The sequence below is a fragment of the Triticum aestivum genome, chromosome 1D (genome assembly GCF_018294505.1).
Source record: "Triticum aestivum cultivar Chinese Spring chromosome 1D, IWGSC CS RefSeq v2.1, whole genome shotgun sequence".
NCBI lineage: Eukaryota > Viridiplantae > Streptophyta > Magnoliopsida > Poales > Poaceae > Triticum > Triticum aestivum.
The window spans coordinates 218801387-218808412 of NC_057796.1; the positions used below are offsets into that span (position 1 = coordinate 218801387).

General features: G+C 46.7%; 1 pseudogene; it reads left to right on the plus strand.

Moving 5' to 3' along the window:
- Positions 1 to 5858: 5858 nt before the first annotated feature.
- Positions 5859 to 7026, plus strand: part of LOC123158570 (uncharacterized) — a 3083-nt pseudogene continuing 1915 nt past the window's right edge.

A 7026-nucleotide genomic window follows, 5' to 3' on the forward strand; every position in this document is an offset into this window, starting at 1 on the left:
CGCAAAAGTATTGTCATCAATCGCCAAAACCAACTAAGGGATAAAAATGCCCTTACAGGATCTTACCGAGCTTTCTGTTGAGTTTTGTGTGGATGAAGTGATTAAATATCGAGGAGGTCTCGATATAAGGAGAAGGAGGAGAGGTAAGAGTTCAAGCTTGGGGATGCCCAAGGCACCACCAGTAAATATCCAAGGAGACTCAAACATCTAAGCTTGGGGATGCCCCGGAAGGCATCCAATCTTTCTTCAACATGTATCGGTATGTTTTCGTCTTCGTTTCGTTCATGTGATATGTGTAAATCTTGGAGCGTCTTTTTGTGTTTTTACCTTTTCTTTTATGCACCATGCTGGTATGAGATAGTCAATGGTTGATTTATAGAATGCTCATTGCACTTCACTTATATCTTTTGAGTATGGCTTTATAGAATGCTTCATGTGCTTCACTTATATCATTTGAAGTTTGGATTGCCTGTTTCTCTTCATAGAAAACCGTTATTTGTAGAATGCTATTTTGCTTCACTTATATTTGTTAGAGCATGGTCTTTTGTAGAAAGAATTAAACTCTCATGTTTCACTTATATCCATTTAGAGAGTCAACAGGAATTGGTCAATTGCATGGTTAGTCACGAAATCCCACATATTGCTTTTCATACACTAGTGGTAATTTTTCATTATAGAACTTGGCTTGTATATTCCGATGATGGGCTTCCTCAAATGCCCGAGGTCTTCATGAGCAAGCAAGTTGGATGCACACACCCACTTAGTTTTCATATTGAGCTTTCATACACTTATAGCTCTTAGTGCATCTGTTGCATGGAAATCCCTACTCCTCGCATTGATATCAATGGATGGGCATCTCCATAGCCCGTTGGTTACCCGCGTCGATGTGAGGCTTTCTTACGTTTTTTGTCTTGTCTATATTTACCCCTATCATCATACTCTATTCCACCCGTAGTGCTATATCCATGGCTCACGCTCATGTATTGCGTGAGGGTTGAAAAAGCTGAAGCGCGTTAAAAAGTATGAACCAATTGCTCGGCTTGTCATCGGTGGTTGTGCATGATAAATACTTTGTGTTAAGAAGACAAAGCATGAAAAGACTATATGATTTTGTAGGGATGGCTTTCTTTAGCGTTGATATTTTGAAAGACACGATTGTTTGTTGGGATGCCTGAGTATTGATGTCTTTATGTCAAATTATAGACTATTGTTTTGAATCACTTATGTCTTAATATTCGTGCCATGATTAGATATATGATCAAGTTTATGCTAGGTAGCATTCCACATAAAAAATTATCTTTTTTATCATTTACCTACTTGATGACGAGCAGGAATTAAGCTTGGGATACTGATACGCCTCTGTCGTATCTATAATTTTTTATTGTTTCATGCCAATATTATACAACTTTCACATATTTTTGGCAACTTTTTATATGATTTATTGGACTAACCTATTGATCCCGTGCCCAGTGCCAGTTCCTGTTTGTTGCATGTTTTTTATTTCGCAGAAAATCCATATCAAACGAAGTCCAAACGCAATAAAAGTTTACGGAGAATTATTTTACAATATTTATGATTTTGGGAGGTGGAATCAACGGAAACGGGGGCCCACAGTGAGCACAACCCATCAGGGCGCGTCGGGCACCCCCTGGCGCGCCCATGTAGCTTATGCCCTCCTCGAAGGTCGGTTCGGGCCCTTCTTCTGGCGCAAGTAAGATAATTTATGGAAAAAATCGTGTAAAAGTTTCAGCGCAATCGGAGTTACGAATCTCCGGGAATTTAAGAAATCGTGAAGGGCCAGATTTGGGAAACACGAAACAGAAGAGAACAGAGAGGGAGATCCAATCTCGGAGGGGCTCCCACCCCTCCGCCACCGTGGAGGCTATGGACCAGAGGGGGAACTCTCCTCCCATCTAGGGGGAGGCCAATGAAGAAGAAGAAGGAGGGGGGCTCTCTTCCCCTCTCTCCCGATGGCGTTGGAGTGCCGCCGGGTCTAGGATCGTGACATCGATCTACATCAACAGTATTGCTACCGTCAACACCAACTCTCTCCCCCTCTATGCAGCGGTGTAACCTCCCTTCTCCCCGCTGTAATCTCTACTTAAACATGGTGCTCAACTCCATATATTATTTCCCAATGATCTATGGTTATCCTATGATGTTTGAGTAGATCCATTTTGTCCTGTGGGTTAATCGTGATCTTGGTTGGTATGATTGTATATTTTATTTATGGTGCTGTCCTACGGTGCCCTCTGTCTCGCGCAAACGTGAGGGGCCCCCGTTGTAGGGTGTTGCAATATGTTCATGGTTTGCTTATTGTCAGTGTTGCGGGGGATGACAGCAGTCTAAACGCAGGTAAGTGGGTTATGGCGTATGGGAGTAAAGAGGACTGGATACTTAATGCTATGGTTGGGTTTCACGACCTTAATGATCTTTTGTAGTTGCGGATGCTTGCTAGGGGTCCAATCATAAGTGCATACGATCCAAGTAGAGAAAGTATGTTAGATCATGCCTCTCCCTCATATAAATTTGCAAGAGTGATTACCGGTACTTGTTATCGATTGCCTAGGGACAAATGACTTTCTTGTTGACAAAAGCTATCTACTTTTATTACCTCACAATTTATTCATAGTTTTATTCTAGCAAAGTACTTCTAGTTTTATTCTTGTTCTAGGTAAAGCAAACGTCAAGTGTGCGTAGAGTTGTATCGGTGGTCGATAGAACTTGAGGGAATATTTGTTCTACCTTTAGCTCCTCATTGGGTTCGACACTCTTATTTATCGAAGAAGGCTACAAACGATCCCCTATACTTGTGCGTTATCACATATTTCTCAAAGTGTCGATGTATTTCATTCATTTAATCATTTGTCGAAGCATTGATCTATATGTTGTCATCAGTTACCAAAAAGGGGGAGATTGAAAATGCAACCAATCCCCGGGTGGTTTTGGTAATTCATAACAACATATAGCTCATTGAACTAATATCCATTCAAGATAAATATTTCAGGATGTTCAATGATGGCATGGCATGAACTAGAGATGTGGACCCTTCAAAATGCTGAGGACAAGGATTGGCAAAAGCTCAAGACTCTTCTTTGTTTAAGTGTTCCAAGATCACACTGAGTCCATAGGAAAGCCAATACTATTAAAAGTGGATGATGTGTTGCTTAATGGTCTACTTGCTCAAATGCTTAGTGATATTGCTCCAAAACCCTCAGCCACTTTCTCTATCCAAATATGTCCAAAAACCAAACTCCAATTCAGCCCCACCGATAATTCCCATCCAGAGCCACCTAGTTCATCTTAACATAACCACTGCCAAAAACCCTAACGATTCGGTCACACCGATACGGATCTCGGTCCAATCGAGATGACCGTGCCAACTCTCTGTTGCTTTTTGCAATTATTTCGGTCTCACGGAGAATTGTAATCGGTCTCACCGAGATGGCTTGACTGATTCTCTGTTGCTCATTGCATTCACTTCGGTCTCACTGAGATGATGCAATCAGTGCCACCGAGATGAAGTTTGCCCTAAGCCCTAGCACATCGGTCCCACCGAGTTGATCCAGCCGGTCCCATCGAGATTCCCAACGTCCATATTTTTGCACAGATCAGTACCACCGAGTTCACAAACGTGCCACCGAGATTGGTCAAAAGTGTGTAACAGTTGGATTTTCTTTGGAGGCTATATATACCCCTCCACCCCTTCTTCATTAGTAGAGAGAGCCATCAGAACGTGCTTACACTTCCACCATTCATTTTCTGAGAGAGACCTACTCATGTGTTGAGATCAATAGATTCCATTCCTACCATTTGAACCTTGATTTCTAGCCTTCCCCAAGTTGCTTTCCACTCAAATCCTTCTTCCACCATAGGCAAATCTGTGTGTGTGTGTGTGAGAGAGAGATGAGTGTTGGTGAGACTGTCATTTTAAGCACAAGAGCAAGGAGTTAATCATTAACACACTGTCTATTACCTTTTGGAGAGTGGTGTCTCCTAGATTGGTTAGGTGTCGCTTGGGAGCCTCTGACGAGATGTGGAGTTGAACCAAGAAGTTTGTAAGGGCAAGGAGATCGCCTACTTCATGAAGATCTACCCGAGTGAGGCATGTCCTTCGTGGGTGATGGCTATGGTGGGATAGACACAGTTGCTTCTTCGTGGACCCTTCGTGGGTGGAGCCCTCCGTGGACTCGCGCAGCCGTAACCCTTCCTGCGTTGAAGTCTCCATCAACGTGGACATACGATAGCACCACCTATCGGAACCACACCAAAAATCTCCGTGTCTCCATTGCGTTTGCCTTCTCTAAACCCTTCCCTTTACCTTCATGTGCAATGTTTTACTTTCCGCTGCTATACTCTTAAAATTGCATGTGTAGGTTGATTGCTTGACTTGTCATAATTGCTAAAATCTACCCACAACTAAAATTGGGAAACTGATAATTTGGTCAAGTAGTCTAATCACCCCCCCCCCGCTCTAGACATACTTTCGATCCTATAGGTGTGTTGGGGACTTCATTCCCTCACATAGGTGTTCGTCTCTCTTGATGAAAGTCTTGTTCGACCTTGGTCGGGGCTGGTAGCGAATGATGCCTTTGGGTATGGTTGTCCTTGTTGGGGGCGTCATCAAAGGGATCCACCACCTCTTCCATCCTCAAGATCTCCCTCGTGATGAAAACTGTGATTCGCTTGATTGGATCGATGATGGTGGCGCCCGTGGCGTTGTTACTTTGTTGGAAGAATCGTGTTGGAGTCAAGTCTTGGACTGGGCCTCGGGTTAGTGGTGATGTGTTTGGTCATGAGCGGGCATCGATTTGGTGAGCGTGGAGTCGATGGTGGTGCATCCCGCTAGGACTTGTTGCTTGGCCGGCGGTGGTGGACTGCAGGAGCACCGTTCACATGCAAGGGGCGCCAGGTGAGTTATGTTAGCCATCCTCTTGGGATCGGAGCGGCACATGTTTTGCTCTATCGGACATATCGTTCCTCTTCGATGTCGTCGAGGTTGCAGATATGCTTGTGGCAACCCGGACTAATACGACAGTTTTTGTTGCGCACTCTGGTAGCAACGAAGAAGCTCGAGTGCCCAGCTGGGTATGTTCTAGGGTGTTGACCTTTCCGGCGTTTTGTATGTTTATGGTGCTTTAGACCTAGTCTGGCTAGGTGTTGTTTATGTTTTCGCCCGGTTTTCCTTGATAAACCGACTAGTCCTTTTTTCTCTTCTTTTTGGCGCTCGTCTTTTTACGGTGCATTCCTCCTTTGTGAGTGTTTCTGTGATACTCATTTCTGACCAATGGATTTGGTAGCTCTTCAGCCGACATTTAAATTATTATATTTTGGGTGGAAGCTTGAAAATTTATCTGTCAATTGGTCATACGATTCTATTTCTACTCCCCTTCGTATGCGAGCCTAAACGACCCAAGGAGGATAATCCCCGTTCCGCTTTGACGCGGCAAAACCGATAAGGCGAGTCACCCATGCATTGCATCAATAGGCAGACAGCCCATCCTGTCCATTTCACGGAAAAGCCCTTGCCATCGTCGCTACGCTGGGTGGATCCGTGGATGGATGGAGTGTTTTTCCTCCATGTGCGCGCATTTATTTTGCTTCCCTTCCGTAGCATCCGTCCCTTTCAGCTCCCCATTCTATCTTCTCTCTCCCCTCCCCACTATTATATAGCCATGCGTGGCGCACTCCCTCCCTCCAACGACAAGGCCTTCCTTCCTTCCTTGTGTTTGTGCTAGCAGAGCACGCACCTCACACCACCACGACAATCACAAGCGCGACTCCTGCGTGCTTGCTTGCTAGAGTCAAGCACCACCTACCCAGGCAGCTATCTAGCTAGTGAGAGGAGATAGAAAGCCATGAGGCAGTTGAGGTTCAAGAGGATCTGCGTCTTCTGCGGCAGTAGCCAAGGCAAGAAGAGGAGCTACCATGACGCCGCCATTGAGCTCGGCAACGAGCTGGTAACAATGCTTTACTAGCCACAGTCACTCTACCTACCTTGGTTATTCTGTCCGCGGCTTCGTGGACACATCATGCGCGTGCGTAGTCACACCATATTTCTGAACCGGCCGGGCCGGGTAGTCACTCACACCAATATGAGCTTGCAATTTACTTTGAGCCATTTGCTGCACAACTTTTGTCAAAATTCGCCCGGTTTCCTTCCTCCACCGCAATTCCACAAAAGTCATTCCTCCCCTGTGCTCGTCAAACATCGCCGGCCCCACCGCATTCACGTCTCCGTTAAATCGAAAATTGAATTATAGCTATACTAGCTCTGTTCTGTCCCCGTACGTCCTCTTGATCAATCGCGTTCAAGAAGCATGTTTCATAATGTACCGGCCGTTGAGGAGGAGTTTAACCGCGCGGTTTATTTGAATTTATTTACTGGGTGGTGACTGGCGTTGGCGTTGGCACGTTGTTGTCACAGGTTGCGAGGGGCGTGGACCTGGTGTACGGCGGGGGAAGCATCGGGCTCATGGGCATGGTGTCCCAGGCGGTGCACGACGGCGGCAGGCACGTCATAGGGTACGTAAGAGCATCTCTAGTGGATCATCTATATGGACGTGTATAGCAAATATACACGATGCGAGCTGAAAAACAGCTCCCAGCGACTCGTGTAAAAGGGCGTGTAAACATCCACGCCCAGGCCATGACGGTACGAGGCATGGAAATATACACGAGCAAGCCACGCTCGTGAGCTCGCGAAAAGGAGACCGCTGCTTCGTCCCGCGCCCGGCCGGAGGAAGGATCGAAGGAGCTCGCCCCCAGGTCGCCGTCACGTTTCTTCTTCGGCCGTCGCCCAAGGTAACAATTTCTTCCTCTCCGGCCTTGCTCACGAGCGGGAGGGCGGGGACGGGGGGGGCGCACGCCCTGCAGCTAGATCTGGCGGTGGTGGGAGGTCGGCCGCGTGGGGTGGCTGTGCGGGCGGCGGGCGTCGCTAGCTGCGGGCGACGCTAGCTGCGGGCGGCGTGGTGCAAGATGCGGGCGGCGTGGTGCAAGATGCGGGCGACGGGCGGCGCTGTGCGG